This window comes from Manis javanica, chromosome 8 (genome assembly GCF_040802235.1).
Source record: "Manis javanica isolate MJ-LG chromosome 8, MJ_LKY, whole genome shotgun sequence".
NCBI lineage: Eukaryota > Metazoa > Chordata > Mammalia > Pholidota > Manidae > Manis > Manis javanica.
In genome coordinates this window covers 47,207,864-47,232,422 of record NC_133163.1, presented here as the reverse complement: position 1 = coordinate 47,232,422, position 24,559 = coordinate 47,207,864, and the positions used below count along the sequence as shown (strand labels likewise).

The window sequence follows — 24,559 nt, the reverse complement described above, 5'->3', positions numbered from 1 at the left end:
CCGAGGTTGAAATGGGCTCCTCAGAGCTCTGACTTGCTCCAGGCCTTGGGCAGACTCTCTCCACAGCGTGGGTAAAAGGGCTGTCAGCAGCCTAGCTACTTAGCCCACAAATTTGGCAAATCCAGAAGAAAACAGAAACGAGTCTCTGCAATCTGAGATGAGGCAGGACGGGGTCAGAACCCATGGGATGTGGCATAGGCCACTTCCCAAGGCGAAGCTGGATTGTTTTACGGGAAGAAGAGATCGCATGCTGTCTAGGCAAACCCAAGAGATGTATATTGCAATCAGGCTGAATTAATCATGTTCCAATTGTTGTTTGTTTTTAAGGCATGCCCAGTATGTTCTACCTTCTTATCTCCTAAGACCTTGGAGAACACCAACTTCGTGATGTGTTGCCTAAGAAATAATTATGAATTATGATAATAATGACTAACATATATTGAGCTCATGCTGTGTAAGTACCATGCTAAATGATTCACATAGATTATCTCCTTTCATCCATCCACTTCCCTATGAGGAGGCACTATTATCTTCTTGATTCAGATGAAGACAGAGGTACAGGAAAGTTAAATCATTGCCCAAAGGGGTGGAGTCAGGATTCTAACCCAGAGGTTCCCATACAAGATCCTAGTCCAGGGACTGCCCTCAGAACCACGCTGGTGCCTGTGCCGGGCCTCATGTTCATTGTATCATCTATTACATATTGCTCCTATTTCTTTACACACATCTCAGCATCTACAGAGTTACTGAGCAGAGGAGATGCCATTTAATAATAGTTAATATAAGTGGCAAACTACTTTTATTACTTCTTCTGTGACTGTAAAATGGCATTAACAGTACCATGCCTGTCATTGGTTTTTTTTGTTGTTATCATCAGGCTAATCAATTATATTGGAGCCTGGCTATCCTGGGGATGTGGGACCTGGATAAGATGAGGAGTCTGTGTGGAATAAGTCTCTCTGCAGACCTTTGGGTCTCTGACAAGAGGGACACCCAAACATCTGGTCTTCTTTATTTTGTTTTCCCCAAAGGTTCTCCACAGCCTGGGTGTTCCAGGAGATGCCGGATGGATGCTCCAGAAATGCCAAACCTGAGGTCTAGCTTGAGTAACAGGTGAGTACTGTTCTTCTGAGGAAAAACTCTTACCACCGTGGCCGCTCCCATCTCTGATACCTCCCTCACACTGCTTGAAATTCTATCAACTGGTGACTTACTGAGTTAGCCAGGAGTTAAGTTACATCTTGAATGGCATTGTGAGTCAAACACTCCATCTAGTATAAGGATTCTTCAGCCCTCTGTGCCCTGGCCTTCTGACATTCTGGGGAAGCCCTTAGCACCTTTAGTAGAATAATATTTTTTAAGTGCATTTTTAAAGACAGAGATTACAAAGGAAGTCAACAATATTGAAGTATAATTAACCAAATAATTTTTAAATTGTGATACAATATACATGCTTCTTTATTAATTCATAGCTACCACCATGTTAAAATAGGGATGAGGGTTTATGAGATTTCAAGATGTATGCAACAACTGTAAGATGCTTTGAAAATATCTGTGTTTCCTTGGGTAAGAGAATTACAGAATTAGTATTACTGCTGGAGTGTGTTGCCTATGCTCACATATATATGGAGGAAATCTTTAAATTGAGTTTGAGGATAGTGAAAAGAAGTATTTTCTTTTTCTTATCCAAGTTCAAGGACCTCTTAAATTCCTCTCTTCAAAGGGTCCAGTTCTCTAGGTTAAAAACAAACAAAAAACCCCACTTGTTCTAAGATCTCAAATTAAGAATTTACTGCAGGGAACTGATGTTAAGAAAATGGGAACTCACATAGAAAATGGCAGAGAAAGAGAGATCCCTAAGACAGTGGTGTTCACATTTTAGAATGACTATAAGAAACCTGGAAAGCTTATTGATGATGTGGGCTCTGTTTCCAGAAGGTTCTGATTCAGCCATCTGAGGGTGGGGTCTGGGTTCCTCCCAAGGTTCCTTAGCTAGTAAACAGTTCAGTTAGAGTTCAAACCAGGTCTATCTGACCTCAGAGGCTGGGATTTGAGCCAATACACTTCCCTACCAACCGGAGATAGGAGCAGGGCCAGGGCACTACCAAGGAAACAATGACTGGGAAGACGACAAAATCAAGCAAGACACAGTTCACATCAGAACCAAGCTTGAGTCTAGGACTCCTGACTCCTAAGCCTGGTGCTGCACCACTGGAGAGGACCAGAATGGAAGGCCAAAGACTTACTGGCATTTTAACAGCCTTATCAGCAGCTGACCTGGCCTGGTCCCCTACCACCACTTCTCCTAATGTCAGACAGTTGTCCTTCAACCATCAGGCAAGCAGCCCTATTTCTGACCCTATTTGCCCTGAGGGAAAAACAGGCATGAGTCTCCATACAAGAGACTACAGTTCTCCTTGTATCCATGGCCCCTATCAGAGAGGGCAAAAAAAGAAAACGCATGTCGAACACCTGGAAATATGCCCAGCTGGCAGAGCCTTCTAGTTTATTCTCGTTTCCATCTGCTGAAAGGAAAGCTCAACCCATAGCAGGGAACATTCCCATGCCATGCTGGGCACCCCTGAAGACACTTTTAGTAGGCTGTGATGGAAAATGAAGCACATTCCTCATGGAATTCCCAAGGCAGGGATTCAGAGGCTGCCGTTGTGGGGGACTTCAACTGCAGTCGCATCTCCTTTCCAGGACTTCACACGAGCTGAGACACTGACCTTCAATTCTCCCCACAGCTCTTCTGCTCCAGACCCTGACCGCTCAGCCACTGACTATCACTTACACTGTTTATATCAGGAGCTGATAATCTTTCAGAAATGCCATTTCCAGTTTTTATTTATTTACTCCCCCATGGAAATAAAAGGTCAGGTGCCAGTCCCCTGCTAAAGGGTACATAAGCCTGAAATAACATCTAAGGCCGCAAAATACTCCTCCCCCTCTCCCAGATCCTCTGCAGCTAATGAGGAGAAAAGATAGTCTAGGCCATGTGCCTCTTAACCCCCTGGGCCTTGGAAGTGGAGCTGTATTGATGGCCTGAAGAAAGGGAAGAGAGCTGGACAGGGTGCCCAGCACCCACCCAAGACGAGGAACACAGCTGTCCCTCTGAGATCTTCATCCTTCTGTCAAGCCTCGGATGTGGGTATTGCTAGAGGATCACTAATTAAAAGAATGCATCCTATGTCCCAGCTTTTGTAATTAGACCAGCTGAGACTTTTACTTTTAATCTTAAGTTTTTCTCCAAGCCCCTTCCTCGAAGGGGCAAGCTTTCCCAGATTCATATCATGTAAGTCTCAAACATCATATACCGAACCGCTATTGGTCAATGCCAAGGTTATCTGTAGACCCTTCTTAGACGTCTCTCTACTCCCTTTCAGAATCAGGTGCTTTTCTTTTTAATCAAGATATAATTAACGTATTTTTTTCAGGTGTACATGATTCTATATTTGTATGCATTGCAAAATGATCAACACAGTATGTCTAGTTAACATCCATCACCACACATAGTCACAAGTTTTTTTCTTGTGATGAGAACTTTTAAGATCCATTCTCTTAGCAACTTTCAAACATACAGCACAGTATTGTTAACTATAGTCCCATGATGTACATTACATCCCTAGGACTTATCTTTCTTACTACTGGAAATTTATACCTTTGACCGCCTTCACCCAGTTCCTTTTCTCTTTCTGTTTTTTAAGATTTTATGATCTCAAATAAATGAGATCATTCAGTATTTGTCTTTGTCTGACTTATTTCACTTAGAACAATGCCTTTAAATTCCATCTAAGTTGTTGCAAATGGCAAGATTTCCTTTTTTAATGGATATATATGCATATATACACATACACACATATATGTATATACACATACAGACATGTATGTAGAAATATGCCACAATTTCTTTATCCACTTATCTATCCATGGTCACTTATGTTGCTCCATGTCCTAGTTGTTGTGAATAATGCTGCAGCCAAGTTATTCAAGTATTAAATTCTTGCTGCCCTATATCCTCACAAGCCCCACACTTCTTTCCTCATAATCTGGCTCTGCTTCCAGCACAATAAACTATTTCCCCAAAGGAACAACCTTTTGCAATCTTCCACAGCCCTCTCCTTTGATTTCTGTAACATTTGGCAAGTGTGACTCTATTTCTTGAGTTTCTCAAGTTCCCACACTCAATCCTATCCTGGTTCAAATCCTACCTCAGCACAGCTGCTCCGTCTCCTCTCTAGGTTCCTCCTGCCTCTCCTAGCTGCCTGGGAGTGTGCCGTTTCAGTCCTGGCTCCTTTGTTTCATTTGTCTCTGCCTCTCTGAAGGCACAGCTCTGTTTTGGGGAGATCACCCCCCCTTCAGAATTGCCCTCCTTGTCCAGAAGTTATATCTGGCCCTGGGGAACTGATGGTGCCCTGGACTGGTAGGAAAGACTGTGGCTCATGGGACAGTAAGCAGACAAGTTATCAGGCTCCTGGTGGCACCTCTGTCATTTCCACAGCAGGAATCTGTGACCCTCTGGGTCCTTCTAGATTTACCGCCCTCCTTACCCAGAACTGTGCTATTCTGTAGCCCGTAGGTATGTCTCTTCCTCCCTGACTCTCCTCCCACCACTTATTTTATGGAGTGGAAAGAATAATGAAATCAAGGCCAGGAACTCTGAGCTTAGCTCTAGATCTACCACCAACTAGCCTCAGTTTCTCATCAGTGAGATGTGAGGTAGGTCTGTGTCATCTCAAAGAGCCCTTTAACTCATGGCCAGGAACCTCATCACCTTACGCACTTTAGAAACAGGAAGATATCAGAGCAGACCTCCAGCAGCCCTTGGCAAAAAATGATGGAATTTGAGGTTTATGGCCTTCAAGAGAGGAGGCTGTAACATTGGAAGAGCAAGTCTATTTTGGGTGCACAAAAGCTCTAAGCATTTAGGAATTGACAGCCTAAGGTTAACCAAAGAACTGTGGGATCCCAAGAAAAGCTTACCTGCAGTTTGCTAGCAGTGGTGCACTGGGTAGAAGCAGTGAGAACAGCTGAGCAAACATAATTACAATGACTTCTGAGGTTTATAAAATAATCATTTGGGAGAAGGAAACAGCCCACATTCCAGGGTCTCTGTGGGTAGAATCTGTGCCTAAGAATTAGATCCTGGATTATATTAAAGAACAAGTGTAGTTTCAAACCTTATGCCAGTTCTTCATTTTTTTTTCAAGATAAAGTCATAAGGCAAATAATCCTTGCTTAGCTGAGCCAAATACGAATTCTTATATTCTGTCTTGCCACTGGGTTTCAGCCCCTGGCAAGTTCGCTATGGATTCAGTGTGACCAAAGAAATGACAGTAGAATGTTTCCTTGGGATGAAAGGGTTTATTACCTGTCTTGTTCTCCTACCTGTCTTGTTCTCCCGGCAGCAGGTCGAGCACTAGCGTCTCTGCCTCTGCCCAGAGCACGGGGCTGAGCTCTCTATAAGGCACAATAATAGCTTATTGCCTAAAGGTGTGGAGGTGGTAGCCTAGCAACAGGCCAGTTACATCATCAGGTGGTTTAAGTTCAGCGAGGATCCTGACAATAAGAACCCCAACTTCCACACAATGCAAAGTCAGGAACAAACCTCATTTGGAATAGTAGAAGATAGCTACAATGTTTCACATAAATTAGGAATTGATTCTCAGATAATTGGGTAGAAAGACGGAGGGAGTAGTTCAAATGACACCAAGAAGAGAGTAGGAAGGACCAAAGAGAAATTTCTGGAGCAGGGTTCGTAGATCATTAAATTGCTACTTGGCAGTAGCAATGTCTGATGTCCAATTGTTTCCTTCCTTGAGCTGCTACTAGCCTGCACTGCCTCATTATTTCTGCAAATGTCTGTAACAGGCACCAATCTATTGTCAAAGGGACTTTAGAGAAATGAAGAAAGAAAAGTGATTCCCATTGGGGAACAGAGTGGGCCTGCAAGAAAGGACAGCAGCTGCAGAAGGGATGGTTATAAACAAGAAATGGTGGGGACTTGGGAGCCAAAAAGGGAGTGAAGTTGCAGAATCAGAAGAGAGAGGAAAAATCAGTGGGAAGAGGTTTCAAAGGAGGGCAGGATTGGAATCTGTGGTATAATCCTTGACTAGTAGAAAAGATCCTCTCTCTTCCTATAATCCCTGTTTTAGCAACTGGCCCTGTAAATCTGAATCCATCCCAATTTCCAGGCTCCCAAATAGAGCACCCAATCTGGGCACAACATTTCTCAGACTTTTCCATTATTACCTGCCCCCTAGCCCTTAGTTTAAAACATGCCTGTCTTATGTCCTAGTCTCTCAAGGAGTTTCTGTGCTATGCTTTGCAGGATGTCAATCAGCAAAAAAGTAAACTATCCAAGCTACTGCCTAGGGTATGTCCAGTATGGTAGCTACAGGCTACAAGTGGCTATTGAGCACTTGTAATGTGGCTAGTCTGAATTGAGGTGTGCTTTAAGTATAAAATGCTCACCGAATAGTGAAGACTTCATATGGACAAAGTGTACAATATCTCATCAGCACTACACTGATTATGTTGAAATGTTTTGGATATATTGGTTTAAATAAAGTATATTATTGAAATTAATTTCACACATTTCTTTTTACTCTTTAAAATGTAGCCACTAGAAAATTTAAGTTGTATATGTTGCTCTCATTGTATTTCTACTGGAAAGCAATAGTCTATCTAGATTGTGGATTATCTAGAAATGGATTGTGGACTGGATGTACCAGTTACAGTGTTTACCAGACCACAAAGTGCTGAGAAGATTCTAGATCATAACACCACCCCCTCCCACTCTGGCCACTTTCTCCACCCGCTTCCTGAGAGAAAGGAATGACAGGTGATATTTCTGAATTTTGCATAACCAAAAAAATCTTTATTTTACCTTCACATTTGATTAACAGATAGTCAAATATACTTTTTCACTCAGAATTTGGAAGCATTGCTCCACTAATGGCTTGCCTGCCAATACTGGTATTTTGAAGACCAATGTTATTCTAAATTCCCAACCCTTGTGCAATTTGTTGGGGTTTTTTTGTAGCTGTTTTCCTCACTTGTGGGTTTTAGGCTCTTCTTTTCATCAGTGGTGTTCTTAGCTGTCACAGATTGTGGTTTGGTATAGGTCTTTCACATGTGTTTGTGAATGTTGGATATTTTGTGCCAGTTCAGTGTGGAAACTCATGCCCTCCCGTCACATGATCTGTTTTGGATAATTTCCTCCCTGTCATTTTTCTCTGTTCTGTTTTTTTCTCTGGATGTTGAAACTCCTTGACTGAACTTTTATTTTTGTGTTTTTTGGTTCCTGTTGTCCATTTTATTTTATAATCTGGAAAAATGTCTAGCTTTCTCTTCCAAACAATCTATTGAATGTTTCATATTCACTATATTCCCATTTTCTAATTGTTTCTTCTGAGAACATCTAGTTCTCTCAAGGATACAATATTTTCTTTCATCTTTCTGAAGATGTGAATTATAGATTCTTGTTAATTTTAAAGTTTTCTTCTGCCTTCTGAATTACTGTGTGTCTCTGAGTTGTTTTTTTTTTTTCCCTGTTTGTCTGTTTTGATAACTTTTTGATGAAGTCTTTCCTCAAATGCCTGTGGAGTTTTGACTGACTTTTCACATTTAAGAACATGGCCTGAAAGGCTAACTGAAAAGTCTGTGTGTGAAGATGGGGCTTATCAGCTGACAAGCTTTGCTGTGAGGTGATGATGGCCAACAAACAGGCTCTTTGTATCTGCGAACCCACACTTGTCAGTGCCTGAACATCATTTCTCTGGAGAAGGAACCATCACTTTCTCTTCCAGAGGAAAGAGTGTATGTCTGACACACAGGAGGCAGGATAAGGGAAGAAGGCTGCTGCTGGTGGTGGAGTGTGTGCTGGCGGCAGGGGGGGGGGGGGGGGGGCGGGGCGGGGAGGGTCCTTCTCTTTAATAGGTGGACTGACTTAATTCCCCCCTTTAAAAAAAGTTTTGCTCCATGCTCTTTTACTCTTCTGTATCTGGAATTCCCACATCTATAGCCTTTCTTTCTCAACTTCTACAAAAAGCAAACATCCAGTCTCCTTGAGAAGGCAGGTAGAGTAAGATGTGGAAGGTGAGGAATATGTGTCCCATAGCAGAGTGAGTGGAGGCCAGGGGATTGGCTCACCCTATATACACTTAGTTCTCCCTTCATGTTGTCAGCCCTCATCTCACCACCTTCTGCAACACTGTTGGGGTCTCCAAGTTACGCATCTCATGGGGCTACTTGCTCGTTCCTCTTTGACGTCCTCTGAAGGCACTGAGGTAGTAAATCTCTCTGTGCTGCTGCAGCAGCTGCCTCTCCCAGCTCACTGCCATCTCCGAGCTGCTGTTTTCTGTTCTCCAAGGCTCTTTAGCCACATACTGGAAGTTGTTCTTCAGCTTTGCCACTTTTCAAATTCTACTGTTGGAGTTTGGCTTTAGACCTGGCCTTTGAAAAGTCAAGAGGCCAAATACCTATTTCAACACAATTTCTGTTATCTCTGAACCCATGTATGATCAATGATCAGGTAATTGAGTAAGTTATCATCAGATCAAACGAGGTTAACAGTAATTCAGAACATGAACAACATAAGCCATAAAGACTTATTGTTAACATCTGAGTATTCAATTTAAAATAGGCAGCTGTAACTTGAGGTAGGAAATTTCCTGATGCACTTTATATACTGAAATTATCTCAGTTATCTAAAGTATGTACTTTCATTACTGCAAAATGATGCAATAATGATTGTAAAAAGCATTTACTTTATGCATAAGCAATTAAGAATTTTCAAAAAGTTCAATAAATGGAAATAGGTTAACAGTTAACATGAATATTAAGAGAAGATGCATTAGTCAGAGAAGTTTATGAAGTAAAATATATTCTTTAGAAACAACAAATATGAGAATTTAAATAATAATGCAAGGCAGAATAATGGAAATTTACTTATAATTCTAATTTTTATAGAAATGTTTTGATGCACAGACATTTGTAAAATTAAAAAATAACTTAAGGAATTATATTTCACTTTTGGTCATTTAATTTCATTTAAGCCATGAGTCTTTCAAGAATATGTTCTATTTGTGAATTGCTCACATCTTGTGAAAATGAGTAGGAAAAACATAGCAACTTTGTCACTTAAAATTTTTATAAGAAAGAAAAAAGTAAATTCGGAACTACAGCATGCAGAGTATATCATCTTTCACCCAATCATAATAAAGAGTAAAAAGCAAGTAAAGGAGAAATATTTCTAGTAACCAAACATGTTGTTTCTAGTAATCAAATTTCAAAACACAATTTTCAAGGCTCCTTAAGAAGATAACCCTTCATAATTTTGAGTCTATTAGAGGCCAAAAATATAAGTGGAAACAGGTCAAAATGATTGCTATGGACTGACAACGTTTTCAATAGTTGTACACAAAAGATTTTTTGTGACTTGCCTAAGCTATGAATTCTAGGTATAAAGTTCCTTCTAGAAAATTTAGACACATCAGTTTGGTGAATTTGGGTCCTGCTGGGCAAGAAATGTTATGCACAAAGGTAGTAAGAAGATTTGCATTTGTTCAAACAGCTCCTTTAACAATGACCAGCTTCTACATCCATCTTAAATCAACAAGATGAATGAGTACGTGGCAAGGCAGTTCCTGATTCCCTTGTATTCAGGTAGATCCGGTGAAGATGGACAGGAGGAGCCTGCTCTCTTCCTGGTCACTGCCAAGACCTGTGTATCTTACTCGGTGCTGTAATTACTTTCTGAAGGCTATGAGCAGAATCTCATATGCCTGTGGTTCCTGAGTCACCCATGGTCTCCATCGTAGTTGTCGCATGGTCAGTGACACTTTCATCCACTAAGTTTCCATTATATCAGTGTTTCTTCAGTGGGATTCACTGTGATTTTAGTTGTGTGAGACCCAGAGCTCTGTTGGCAGCAATAGATAGAAGCAGAGTTAACAATGATCAGCACTCATCTGGGACACACAGGACATGTCTGAGTGTCCGGTTCAAAATGTAGAATAAGCACTTTGTAAAATAAGAAAGCAGAATATAATTCAGAAAGTTTTTTTTTTCTCCACTATAGCAGGACTAAAATTCAATAGTTGCTTACAAAGAAAGTAGTTAGCACCCTGGAGTATACTGAGGAGGACACCAAACTGTAACGCTTTGAGAGGACAAGTACCTCTTACCTGATACCTGTTGTAAAGACCCTTCTATACTTCTTTCCAGGATAGATGCTGAAATTAGAGGGCATGCAATTAAAGTTGAGGAATAGGTGGCATTCAAATATATATACGTAGCTTTCAGAGCCAATTGTGTTGATCTATCACTATACTTATAGATGAGGATTTAAGGACACATTTTTTTCAGGTGATAAACCATTAAATGGCTGCCTGCCCCCTGGAAGAAAGGAAAAAAGGAAGGCAGGCAGGCAGGCAGGCAGGCATGGGGAGGGAGGGAGGGAGTGAGGATGAAGGAAGAAAGGAAAATAAATGAGGGCAATGACATTAAGTCTGTTTCTGAAATATTTAAGCATCTTTTTCAGGAAGTGGTTTGCTTCAGTTTACATTGGTGAGATTGCATCATCACCATCAATTAAGTCTTAATGTTCAGGAATCAAAAAGGAGATAACTCTTTAACTTTAAGCAGTTACTATTAGAGAGTGAAAAAGACTTGATAACTTGGTGATAATATTATAATCAGCAATATTATACTCTCATTCAACTAATAAATGGCAGAGTCAGTACTCACATAAAATATTTGGCTCTGGAGTCTATACTTTAAACCTTTAGGCTATTCTGCTTTCAGACCAGCTTTCCTATCAGTCTTCTCTTTTTCCCCACAAAATGTATGCAATTATTGATATATTTATTTTGTTGCATACATTTTATTGTTTAATTGATGGTAAAAGTAACACCTACTCATTCTTTAAGAATGTAAACAATGTAAAATGTAAACATGTGAAAAATATAAACAAATATAAACAAACATTTAGTCTATATTCCAGGACACAGTGGTAGGTCTTGTAAACAAGCATTTTCCCCTGGTTCCTTACATAAATATAATACATATATATATAGTCCACTAGAATAAATGTCCTCCTCGAAATGGGTAGGGACTATTTGTTCACTGCTGAATCTCATGCGTGAAACAGTGCCTTTACATATTTGACACTCAATAAACACTTCTTACATTAATTAACAGTTTTGAGTTGAGATAATGTAGCATTTATGGATTTACATTCCCTTTTATTCACCTATTCACATAATAAACTATTCCCCATGTGACTATTTCTCTGAAGCATTGCATGTCTGCTAATAGTTCATCGTATGGAGTCATTAGCTATTTTCCTCTAGTGGCAAAGTTAAATTTTTAAAATCTCATTGTTAATAGAAGTTCAAGGAACAGCCTTGTACATAACTTTGTCTGCATATCCATGTCTGATTTCCTCATATTCCAAAATGTAGAATTACTAGATCAATGAGCATGAATATTTTTTAAGTAGTATGATTTAGTAGCTTATAATAGTAATACTACAGTTACAACTAACATTTATTGGGGGCTACTCTGTACCAGACATTTTACTTAGAGTTTCACTCACGTTGCCTCTTTAAACTACCACAGTGACCTTACAAAATTAATTCTAACATTATTCCCTTTTTAAGATAAGAAAACAGAAGCTGAGAGTAACTATCCTGATTAGTAAGTGGTAGAGGCAGGATTGGAAACAAGGCAAGATGACCCCAAGGCCTAACTTCATCCTCAAAAGTGAAAGCTGAGGAATAAATTTGCTTGGTTTGTATCTCATGTCCATCATTTACTAGCTGTGGGATCTATGCAATCTCTTTGGCTTTGGTTTTCTATAAAATGGAATTAACAATAGTTACCTTCTTTAGTGAGGATTAAATGAAATCATGTAAATAGCACTCTTACTAGTACTGATACATAAAAACTTAACATAAGTTAGTTACCCAATTGCTATCTTGGTATTTATGATATTCTGAATATACCTTGCATATCTTCTATAAAACCCTCACAGATTACATTTCCACCAGCACTGTGGTGAACAGATTATGTGGTTACAGATCACACTGGGTTCCAAGAGCACCAAGAAAAATAATACACCAAAGAGATGGCCTACATGAAGGAGAACCCACTTCTCATTGCCTTTTTTTTTTTAGGTTATTATGGTTTTTTGGGGGGGTATCATTAATCTACAATTACATGAGGAACATTATGTTTACTAGACTCCCCTCATCACCAAGTCCCTCCCACATATCCCATTATAATCACTGTCCATCAGCACAGTAAGATGCTATAGAATCACTACTTGTCTTCTCTGTATTGTACAGCCCTCCCTGTGCACCCCCACCTACATTATGTCTGCTAATCATAATGCCCCCTTTTCCCCTTATCCCTCCCTTCCAACCCATCCTCCCCAGTCCCTTTCCCTTTGGTAACTGTTAGTCCATTCTGGGGTTCTGTGAGTCTGCTCCTGTTTTGTTTCTTCAGTTTTTTTCTTTCTTCTTATACTCCACAGATGAGTGAAATCATCTGATACTTATCTTTTTCCGCCTGGCTTATTTCACTGAGCATAATACTCTCTAGCTCCATCCATGTTGTTGCAAATGGTAGGATTTGTCTTCTTCTTATGGCTGAATAATATTCCATTGTGTATATGTACCACATCTTTATCCATTCAGCTACTGATGGACACTTAGGTTGCTTCCATTGCTTGGCTATTGTAAACAGTGCTGTGATAAACATAGGGGTGCATCTGTCTTTTTCAAACTGGAGTGCTGCATTCTTAGGGTAAATTCCTAGAAGTGGAATTCCTGGGTCAAATGGTACGTCTATTTTGAGCATTTTGAGGAACCTCCATACTGCTTTCCACAATGGTTGAACTAATTTACATTCCCACCAGCAATGTAGGAGGGAACTCCACAACCTCGCCAACATTTGTTGTTGTTCGTCTTTTAGATGGTGCCAATCCTTACTGGTGTGAGGTGATATCTCATTGTGGTTTTAATTTGCATTTCTCTGATAACTAGCGATGTGGAGCATCTTTTCATGTGTCTGTTGGCCATCTCAATTTCTTCTTTGGAGAACTGTCTCTTCATATCCTCTGCCCATTTTTTAATTGGATTATTTGCTTTTTGTTTGCTGAGGTACATGAGCTTTTTATATATTTTGGATGTCAACCATTTATCAAATCTGTCATTTATGAATATATTCTCCTGTACTGTAGGATTCCCTTTTGTTCTATTGATGGTGTCCTTTGCTGTACAGAAGCTTTTTCAGCTTGATATAGTCCCACTTGTTCATTTTTGCTTTTGTTTCCCTTGCCCGGGGAGATATGTTCATGAAGAAGTTGCTCATGTTTATGTCCAAGAGATTATTGCCTATGTTTTTTCTTAAGAGTTTTATGGTTTCATAACTTACATTCAGGTCTTTGATCCATTTCAAATATACTTTTGTTCTGGGGTTAGACAATGATCCAGTTTCATTCTCTTGCATGTAGCTGTCCAGTTTTGCCAACACCAGCTGTTGAAGAGGCTGTCATTTCCCCATTGTATGTCCATGGCTCCTTTATTGTATATTAATTGACCATATATGTTTAGGTTAATATCTGGACTCTCTATTCTGTTCCACTGGTCTGTGGCTCTGTTCTTGTGCCAGTACCAAATTGTCTTGCTTACTGTGTCTTTATAGTAGAGCTTGAAGTTGGGAAGCGAGATCCCCCTGCTTTATTCTTCCTTCTCAGGGTTGCTTTGGCTATTCAGAGTCTTTGGTGACTCCATATGAATTTTAAAACTATTTGTTCCAGTTCATTGAAGAATGCTGTTGGTATTTTGATAGGGATTTCATTGAATCTGTAGATTGCTTTAGGCAGGATGGCTATTTTGACAATATTAATTCTTACTAGCCAAGAGCATGGGATGAGTTTCCATTTGTTAGTGCACTCTTTAATTTCTCTTAGGAGTGTCTTGTACTTTTCAGGGTATAGGTCTTTCACTTCCTTGGTTAGGTTTATTCCTAGGTATTTTATTCTCTTTGATGCAATTGTGAATGGAATTGTTTTCCTAATTTCTCTTTCTGCTAGTTCATCGTTAGTATACAGGAAAGCAACAGATTTCTATGTATTAATTTTGTATCCTGCCACTTTGCTGAATTCAGATATTAGTTCTAGTAGTTTTGGAGTGGAGTCTTTAGGGTTTTTATGTACAATATCATGTCATCTGGAAATAGTGACAGTTTGACTTCTTCTTTACCAATCTGGATGCCTTATTTCTTTGTTCTGTCTGATTGCCGTGGCTAGGACCTCCAGTACTATGTTGAATAACAGTGGGAGAGTGGGCATCCCTGTCTTGTTCCCGATCTTAGAGGAAAAGTTTTCAACTTCTCTCCGTTAAGTATGATGTTGGCTGTAGGTTTGTTGTTTACGGCCTTCATTATGTTGAGGTACTTGCCCTCTCTACCCATTTTGTTGAGAGTTTTTGTAATGAATGGATGTTGAATTTTCTCGAATGCTTTTTCAGCGTCTATGGAGATGATCATATGGTTTTTGTCCTTCTTTTTGTTGATGTTCTTGTTGCTTTTTGCACAAAGAGGTTACTTGGATTTCCCCCACTGAACTTCCTTTCTATTCTTTGCCACAGGATTCATTTTGGAAAGAGGAATGTAAATGAGTAAAGTAGAGAATAGACAGGATAATTCTGATATGAAACCTCTGGCTAAGTAGGGCAAAACTGAGATTGTTTGAAATTATTGATAATTTCATCATGATTCTATGATTTAAAAAAAATTATTCAATTTATTTAAATGAAAAATAAATCAGTTCGTCCATTAACTATGATTTTTATGCATGTGTGTGTGTGTGTGTGTATACAAGACGCTAGAGGAAGAGAGGAGAAATCACTGGGCATTCTCAAGACTGCTTGATGTTTGAATCACTAAGATAGAGACATTTAATTTACATGTTATTATTTATTTCATTTCATTTTTATCAAATTCTTCTGCAACACAATTTTTAAGTACTACTTAATATGCCTTTGCATGGATAAATAATAATTTAGTTACTAAATCTCGTATAGGTGGACATCTAGACCATTCTATTTTTTCCCCTTTTAAGCAATGTTGAGCTAAATCTAATTATAGCCTATTTTGTGTCAGCTGATGATTTTTTTGAATTAAGGATGTGCATTTTAACAATGGACACTTAGGACTTTTAAAATGTAGCACTACCTGCCCTCCTGCCATTGGGGCAGGCCTGAAACAAAGCTGCCATTCCATCTTGCTTTAACATTTCTCCACTGGCACCAGCCAAGGCCTTAAACTTCCTGTTTTGAGGTTTCACATGGAGCCCGTTCGGTCTCCCGCAGCACTCCTCTGCACCCTCACTGCTAGATGATGCATATGTCTTTTGCTTAGTTCAACAAAAACTCAGAGTGGGTCTCTAATATGTGCCAGGCACCATTCTAAATGCTGTGGGGCACTGAACGAAACAAATACCTCTGTCCGTGAAGCTTTCCTTCCAGTGAAATACAAACAGATCATGACTTTGACACATTCTTAGGTATCCAGGTTGTGATGGTGTGGTGGTGGTGGTGGTGGTGGTGGTGGTGGTGGTGGTGGTGGTGGTGGTGTGTGTGTGTGTGTGTGTGTGTGTGTGTGTGTGATTAAGGCTGACTCTGCCCATGAGCAATTCAGAATGACCTGCTTGAATTCCAGAACCATGATTACCAACAAAATATATTTTGTTTGATCTGTGGGCCCACTTAGAGCTCATCTTTAATGGAGATGTAGGCAGAGCAGAGAGGAAGTTATATTTAATCAAGAAGCAATGCTTTCTCTCTATTGATCTCAGTTTCAGACTGAACAGGAGGGAGGCAGCAACAATGCAGAATGGTACCTGACATATTCAGGTAGGTGCCCACGTCTTCTGGGTGCGCTCATGCCCTGACTCCGTGGTTGCAAACCAACTTTGACCATGGATGATGCAGTATCAGGGCGGTGGACAGTAATCAGATCCTATCCCTCTCTGCCGTGGCTCTTCAGACGTAGAATGAAGCCCACCGCATGAGCTGGCCCCAGCTGATCCTCATCCCCGCGTGGTCATGCCTTGCTGCCTCTCTGACTGCCCTTCTCCTCTCCAGCTGTTCTGGCCTCCAGCACAAGCTGGTCCCCACCCTCAGGCCTTTCTCTGGTCACTCCCTCTTCTAGGAATCTTCTCCCACTGATCTTGTTCTCATTGGTTCCTTTTTATCACTGAAATTCAATGTGAATGTCGCCTCCTCAAAAAAGGTTTCCCTTGGCCCTCCAAACACAGGGAGCCTTCCCATGGTTTCTTCAACATTATCTTGTTCAGTATGTAGCAATTTGAGACCCTTCCCCATCTGACAGGTTCCTATTTAACAGTCTTCCTCCATCTTTCTTTCCTCTTCTTCTCTCCCTCCCCTTCCCTTCTTCCCTTCCTTCTCCCTCCTTGTCTGCTATCCCCACTAGAGTCTTAGCTCCAGGAAAGCAGGAGCTCGTTGATCTGATTCACACATGTGTCACCAGTGTCTGAACAATGCTTCACATACAACAGACATGTAATAACACATTTGCTTAAAAGATACATTATTCTAGACCTTTAAAAGCCAAGGCTAACATCACTCCCTGCCAGAGTAAGCCATTACACACCCACGTTGAGCAATCTTGGCAGAGTTTTCACAGTTCCAGAGAAACCATGTACCATGTAAAACTTGAGGTTCCTGAGAAAAACATGTCTTGGCATTATGGTCTGGGGATCAGTCGCATAAGGAATATGAAAATAGGGAGTAGCCTAAATAAGATAACAGGTAAAATTCAAAATAACATATCTAGATGACCAAGAGTGAAGTCAGTATTACATTCCCCAAAGCATCAGATGTATCCCTTGATAATGTGAAAATTAGAAAAGTTCAGTGTATTTGATACACAGCGCAGGAAGAATCATCCAAAAACATGCTCCCTTTCCTAAGGGCCAACATGTCTATTATTGCACTTAACCCTTGTAGCAGCACTATAAGAAGGGCCTATTATTAGCCCAGTTTTTCAGATGAAGAAACTGAGCTTAGAGAAATCAACTGTACTCAAAGGGAGAGCCAGATCTGTCAGCAGAGCAATAAGGAATTTTTACTGGGCTCCGAAATGAACAACAATAATAATGTCTGTTGGATAAGAGGCCCTGGAGATTCCAGAAAAAAGTTCTAAGCCACTCCAAGGCTGGAAGATAATGACACTGTTTCTGTCTCTGCATCCCCAGCTGTGACAGTGGACAAGTCACTCAAGATTGTAAATGAGAAAGAACAGAGCAAATAGAAAAGTATCTTTTTGGTGCAAGATATTTTTCAGCAAAATGGTCAGAATAGAAAGGCTCTGGGTGCATTCCTGGTTGATATTACAATCAAACTGATAGTAGCTGAGAGATAGGGAGAAAGAGTCTGAGATACTTACATAATGATGTCAGAAACAATGAATGTCTGGCAGAAAAATGGCTCATATAGGGAATTTGTAAGACTCACACATGATCCATTTTCCATATACCAGAGGTTTGGATTTACTGTGACCCTAATGGAGCCGAAGCTGCAGGGTTCTCACTTGCACGTGCAACTTTCAAGGCTCTGTACCTAATTCTGTATGTTTTCTATATTTTATCTCACAGTCAGCCTCCATAAAATCTGGTCAGTTTGTGCCTTCCCCCCATGGGAAGAAGAGCTAAAAATTAAATAGCCCTGAGAAAGCTAACAGAAAATTAGTCTTGCTGAGGGACTGTGGCCAGATCTGCTCAGCTGTCTTCACTCTAATTTAGGGTTAGGCCAGGTTGGTGGATTTGTTGGTGTGTTTAATCAAGCATAACACAAACGAGGATTTAGGTAAATTTCTGTTAGTTGTTTAATGTCTTTTAGTGGGTAACTTATGAGGTTATCATTTCCATAGGATGAATATGTTACTGTGTTTTCATTTTAAATATGAAAGCAATGAATTTGAGCATATGCTGTCAGTCTCTACTGATACCTCAGAACTTTGTGGTTTGAATTGGTGTATTGGAATCTACATAAAATAAATTCCATTCCTTCTTTATTTTGTGACTTGGCAAAAAATAATACAGAAGACCTAGAAGAAACATATTACTAAAGTTATCCTGAGCCTATTTTGCATAGAAATTGTTAAACATTAACTAATGTTTGGACATAGGTATTAAAGCAATAGGTAGTGGGAAAAAAAGTAAAAATAAATAAATAAGCAATAGGTAGGAACTGGTCCCAAAATGATGCACGCAACATTGAGTAGAACACATAAAAAGTAGTGAGAGAACATTTCCCTTGCCAGCCAGATTAATGGAACCAACACAGGAAATGGTAAGTCCAGAGGGCCGTCATACCCATCAAAAACATGAGCATGAATAACTTCAAAGTTCACATTTTCTGAAAGCCTCTGTTGAAGTCAGAGTCATCAGAGCTTTATTCTCTGAATGGTGGGACAGGCAACTTTGTTTTCCTTCTGGCCAGTCTGAATTTTGGGGGTTCTCAGGATCTGAGATTCACCAGTTGTTTTTGCCGGGGCTTCAGGAAAAAGTAGAAAACTTACCTTGCGCTTCCAGTGCCTTTTTCCACTTCCTGTTAAAACCTGAATGGAGTGTGTGTGTGGTGGGGAGGCTGGGTCTAGGCGAAGCATGATTTTAACCCCAGATCTCAGCAAGAGCTGCCTTATCTCCAGCTCATCTACATTACCCTGCTCTCCACCCTCCACTTCTCATCTACCCAAAAATCCTTCCCCCAACCCATGCACACCTCAGTGTCTGTTGTTTATCTCTTCTGACCAAATGGGCATTCTCATAGGGGAGGAGGAGAGAAAGAGCTGCACAGGAAATGCCACCACCACGACCCTGGTCACCAGCCAGCCACAGATTCTCCCCACAGCCTGCGTCCTGCTGTGGGAAGAAAGGCACCTCCAGAGGTCGAGTCAGAGACTATTATCTCTAACGATTATACATGCAAAAACCCTTTAAAAATGTTAGCAAACAGAATTTAGCAATATATAAAAATAATTTATATCATGATCAAATGGAGTTTCAGGGATGAAAGCTTATTCAAAATATGAAAACTGGTCAATAAAATTCATCATGTTAAGAAGGGGGAAAAATCATATGATGTATCAAATGATGAAGAAAAGTCACCTGACAAATTAAAAAACTGTTTGCCCATTCATAATATTAAGAAAAACTATCATTAAAATAGGAGTAGAGCAGAACTTCCTCAATTTGATAAAGAGCATTTACCAAAAAACCTACATCTGACATCATAGTTAATAGTGAAGGACAGAGTGCTTTTCACCCAAGATTAGGAACTAGGCAAGGATGCCCACTATCACCCCTCTTACTCAACACAATGTTAGAATTTCTATTTAGTGCATTAAGATAATAAGTGAGGTGCATATAGAACAAAGAAGAAGAAATAAAACTGGCCCTATCTGCAGGTGACATATGCAGAAAATTCCAAGGAACCTATTAAAAAAAAAAAAACAATCTTCCTAGGACTAATAAGTGAGTTCAGCAAGATTGTAGGATATAAAATAAACATACAAAGATCTATTTCTATATACTAGAAATGAGCACATAGATAACAACATGTATAATTATTCAAAAAAATAAGAAACAAATACTTAGATCTAAATCTAACAAAATATATACAGGACATGTATGCTGAAAACTACGTAGTTGTTGTAAAACTACACAGCTGATGAAAGAAATTAAGAAAGATCTAAACAAATAAAGAGCCACACTGTGTTCAGGGATTGGAAGACTCACTATTGTAAAAATGTCAATTCTCTGAAATTGATATTGAGCTTTAATACAATTCCTATCAAACTCTCAATGATATTTTTTGAAGATATAGGCAAGATCATTTAAAAAATAATATGGAAAGGAAAATCACTAGAATAGCTAATGCAATTTTGAAAAAGAAAAGTGAGAGGAATGATTCTACTCAATTCCAAAACACACTACATAGCTATAGTAACCAAAATTGTGTGGTAGTAGTGCAGGGATAGACACATAGATCAATAGAACAGAGTAAAACTATCTTTACCCAGAAATAGACCCTCATAAATATGCCCAAATGATTTTTGACAAAAGATGGAAAAGCAGTTCAGTGGAGAAAAGACAGCCTTTTCAACAAATGGTGCCTGAAGCAATTGTACATCCATAGGCAAAATAAAACCCATGGCCTCAACCTCATACTTATACAAAAATTTACTCAAAATGGGTCATGGACTTAGATGTTAAGATGGAACTATAAAACTTATAGAAAAAAAATAGGTAAAAATCTTCAGGATGTAGGGCTAGGCAAAGATTTTTTAAACTCAACACCAAAAGCAAGATCCATAAAAGGATAAAAGGATAAATTGAATTTCATCAAAATTAAAAACTTTGACTCCATGAAATCTCTCATAAAAGGATAAAAAGACCAGCCACATAGCAGGGAAAAAAGTATATTTGCAAGCAACTTCTCTGACAAAGGACTATTATCTAGAATACACAAAGAATTCCTAAAACTCAACAATAAGAAAGCAAATAATCCATGGGCAAAAGACATTTCACCAAAGAAGATATGCAGACTGGCAAGTGAGTATATGAAAAGATATTAAACATCATTAGCCATAAGGGAAATGCAAATTAAAACCACAAAGAGATATTACTAAAGACCTATCAAAAATTGCTAAATTAAAAAAACAGAGAGAACACCAAATGCTGAGATAATGTGGAGGAAACTGAATCATTTGTGTATTGCTGGTAGGAATGTAAAATGATACAACTACTCTGGATGACATTTTGCCAGTTTTTTAAAAAACTATACATGCAATGATCCTACAACCCACCAGCTGCACTCCTGGGCATTCAGCCCAGAGAAATAAAGACTTTGTTCACACAAAAACCTGTACATAAATGTTTACGGAAGCTTTACTTACAATTGCAAAAAATAAAACAACCCAGATATCTTTAAACAGGTGAGTGATTAAATAAACTTCCATACCATGGAATAGCATTCATCATTAAAAAGGAATGGGTGATTGATACATGCACCGGATTGAATGAACACACAGAGAATTATGCTAAGTGAAAACAGTCAGTCTCAAAAGGCTTTTTTCATACATATATAAATGTATCATTCCATTTCTATTACATTCTTGAAACAGCAAAATTAAGAAGTAGAGGACAGATATTGGCTGTCAGGGTTTGAGAAAGACGAGGTGTAGGAGGAAAGTTGGTATATTTACAAAAGGGCAACATGAGCAACCCACGTGGTGATACTGTTCTATATCTTGACTCTATCAGTATCAATATTCTGCTTGTTATATTGTACTGTAATTTTGTAAGATGTTACCATTGGGGGAAACTGGGTAAAAGGGACACAAGATCACTCTGCATTATTTCTTACAACTGCATGTGAATCTCTAGTTATCTCAAAAAAAAAAGTTAAATTTAAAAAATAAAAGTCATTTTAACCCCAGATCTCTATAAGAACTGCCTTATCTTCACTGCATCCTGTCATATACCATGCCTCCCCTCACCCTACCTTCCTCCAACCCACACACAAACCACACAGTATCTGTGGTTAATTTTTCTTGGCCAAAACTAGTGAGTGAGGAGAATGGAGAGAGAGAGAGAGAGAGGGGTGGGAGAAATAGAGACGTAAGAAATGCTGCCACCACGACCATACCCACCAATCAGCCATGGGTGCTCCTCATGGCCTAACCCACCTCCTGCTCTGGGAGGAATGTTGAGATTGTGTATGAATTAATCCAAGGCCAACAGGCTCCTGGGTCTGCAGGGCCCTGAGGCAAGACATCTGGGATGAGAAGATCTGCATCAGAAGCTGCGCAGCTGGGCTGACTCCAAGAGGTGTCGATCTTTGTGAGGAACAAAACATCCCTTGAATGAACCAGAATTAAGGCATAAGTCTCTCACATGACAGGGAAAACACAAATATTTCCTGCTTCAGTGGGAACTGACACTGCCTCCTCTAAAACAAACACAAGCAGTGTTTAAAGAATACTGATTTGAAGGGTCCTGTATGAGTTTGCTAAGGCCACCAGATGGCTTAACCAACAGAAATGTATCATTTCCCAGTCTGGAGGCTACAAGTTTGAAATCAAGGTGCTGGCAGGGCTGGTTCCTTCTGAGGGAGGATCGGTTCCAGGCCTCACCTGACTTCTAAGCCTCAGATGTTACTTGGCTCGTTCATGGCCGTCTTCTCCCTGTCTCTCTTCACCAGACATGTTCCCTGTGTTCATAACTGTCTCTGCATCCAAATTTCCCCTTTCCATGAGGACACCAGTTATACTGGATTAAGGCCCCACCCTATGCCAGGATAACCTCATCTTAACTAATTACATCTGCAATGTAAAGTTGGTGTATTTACAAAAGGGCAACATGAGCAACCCTTGTGGTGATACTGTTCTACATCTTGACTCTATCAGTATCAATATTCTGGTCATGATTTTTGATCAATATCAAATAAGGACATGTTCTGAAATATTTGGGGTTAGGTCTTCAACACATGAATTTCAGGAGGACACGACTAAGCCCTCAGAAGGCCCGTGGTTCTGTCCAGCACAGCAGAGTCCATGTGGGAGTGGCTTTGGGACAAGGAGAAGGATCAGACCTCGGAGTGTCGGGGAAAGGAGATGGGACAGGTTCAAAAGGGCGGGATGGATGGAGATTCAGTGGGCCTGAGCGAATGAGGAGACTGGCAAGAGGGATGTTAGTGAAGGAATTCTCAGGGGACTTGTACGGCCCTACCTTCTCCCCATCATGTCCCCATATACGGTCAGTGTTGGCCAGGAAGGGAGTGGGGATGTGCTAAGCCAGGGAAGAATGAAAGTGGAAAAGAAGTAAAGAGAGGTGGGCGATTCCCACTTTCAACAAGGAGACAGCAGTGGAAGAGGACACCATTCCTTGTAGGGGACAGCAGGCAAATTCCCTGAATTTTTCTTTTAATGTCATGATATTTTGGATTACTTAATTTTTTTGAAAAGTCAGAGAGGTTTTGAAATACTAATAAAATAATAAAAAGCAAATTGCATTTTTGCATTCTCTCACCATGGAAAATTGCCTATCTTAAGAAGAAAACCAAAAAATCCATTCTAGCTAGACCTTTTTTTAGGGATCTGGTTAAACAACGCATACTGTGTAATTAACAGGCATGATTGATATACCCAAAAAGGGTTAATATTTAATACTAGTTCTACTTTACTTTTTATCAAACTAGCACTTTTTTTTCTGTAAACCTGAAATAACTGTCATGCATTATCTCTTCTAGGATGGTCATATATAAAGAAAGACAATATTAATATCAGTTTTATTGGTTCCCAGAAAAATCAAGCTGTTTGCCTAACTCGGTCCCTAGCAGAGCCATAATTCAAACCTGTTCGGTGTTCTGTTACTTAAATGGAGCTTTTATTTCTTTGTTACACTTGTATAAAAGGATGGAAGACTCTAAGAGCCAAATTAAAATTCTAAACAATTTAGGTCTTAGTTTCCATTAACAAATCAAGACATCAGTATAAATCTATCTGTATGGAAAAAGGGGAATATCATTACATAATGGACTGGATTAAAAACATGCAGTTAGGAAAAAACAAGATGTTATCAGCAAGTACATATGAGATGGCTTGTGCTCAGCTGTTTTTCCTCATTCTCTGGCCTACTTTTTTTTTTACTACTAGGCTCTTTTGCTGCTTGGATGGTTCATTTCAGTCTAACTGACTCATCTCCAGGGAGCTTCTGTGATGGATATTCAAGATGCTCACCATCTAGTTCTGAATTTATGTCTTCTATCCAGGCAGAGCCCAGCGGTACAAAACATGGTCCTTTTAGGAACTTGTATTTGATATTGTGTTGTCCTTTTATTAAGCTTTATATTGTTGCACATCACACTTAACTTATAAGAAATATTTGCTATTCTAAAAATAAAACTGTCTTCCTTAAAGGAGAATTAAAATTATTAATTCTGGACATTTTCTGTGATTTTTACTGGACCTTAGTCCCCACATTCCTTGGTAAGTAAATTAAGCCTTTAAGAATAAAAGTCACTTACACATTGCAAAAGGATTGTTTAAAAAGTACCTCTGAAGCACACTGACTCTCTGCTCAGGAGCCCATGTCTGGGAAAGGGGTTTTCCTGTGCAAATTCATTTTATGGTGCTCCCAGTGTATTGAGTTTGGTTAGTCCCAAGAATTCTCTTTCAGAAGGTAAATCTTCGAAGCCATGTCAAAAAAATCCCCCCAAATTCTCCTTATTGGAATGTTTCTAACCTGAACATGAGGTTCATCTTTCTTCAGGCAACCTCTGTATTAAAAAAGAAGATAATTTTTTACCAGACAACTTGTGGTTTCAAAGTTGTTAAAATTAGTTCAGTGTCCTGTTTGAATTCTTGTGTCAAATGAGAAAACTTTTAGCGTCACGAGTGATTTCTAGACTGATGAAATAGTAGACTGAATGTTGAGTCTATCAGCAGTAAACCTTGGTTT

General features: G+C 39.5%; 2 long non-coding RNA genes across 2 annotated transcripts in view; one reads left to right on the top strand and one right to left on the bottom strand.

Annotated features, from left to right (window-relative positions):
* The first annotated feature begins 402 nt into the window (after positions 1–402).
* LOC140843083 (uncharacterized) lies at positions 403–24,541 on the top strand. The gene is made up of 3 exons (XR_012120516.1): positions 403–555; positions 1,032–1,113; positions 23,755–24,541. It is a non-coding gene; the product is annotated as an uncharacterized lncRNA (long non-coding RNA).
* LOC108396028 (uncharacterized) overlaps positions 6,800–24,559 on the bottom strand; it is a 122,743-nt gene continuing 104,983 nt past the window's right edge. Inside the window, exons 5-6 of the long non-coding RNA XR_005060834.2 lie at positions 21,751–21,958; positions 6,800–9,925 (exon numbers count right to left, since the gene is read on the bottom strand). This is a non-coding gene — a long non-coding RNA (uncharacterized lncRNA). The remainder of the gene's footprint in view (positions 9,926–21,750; positions 21,959–24,559) is intronic.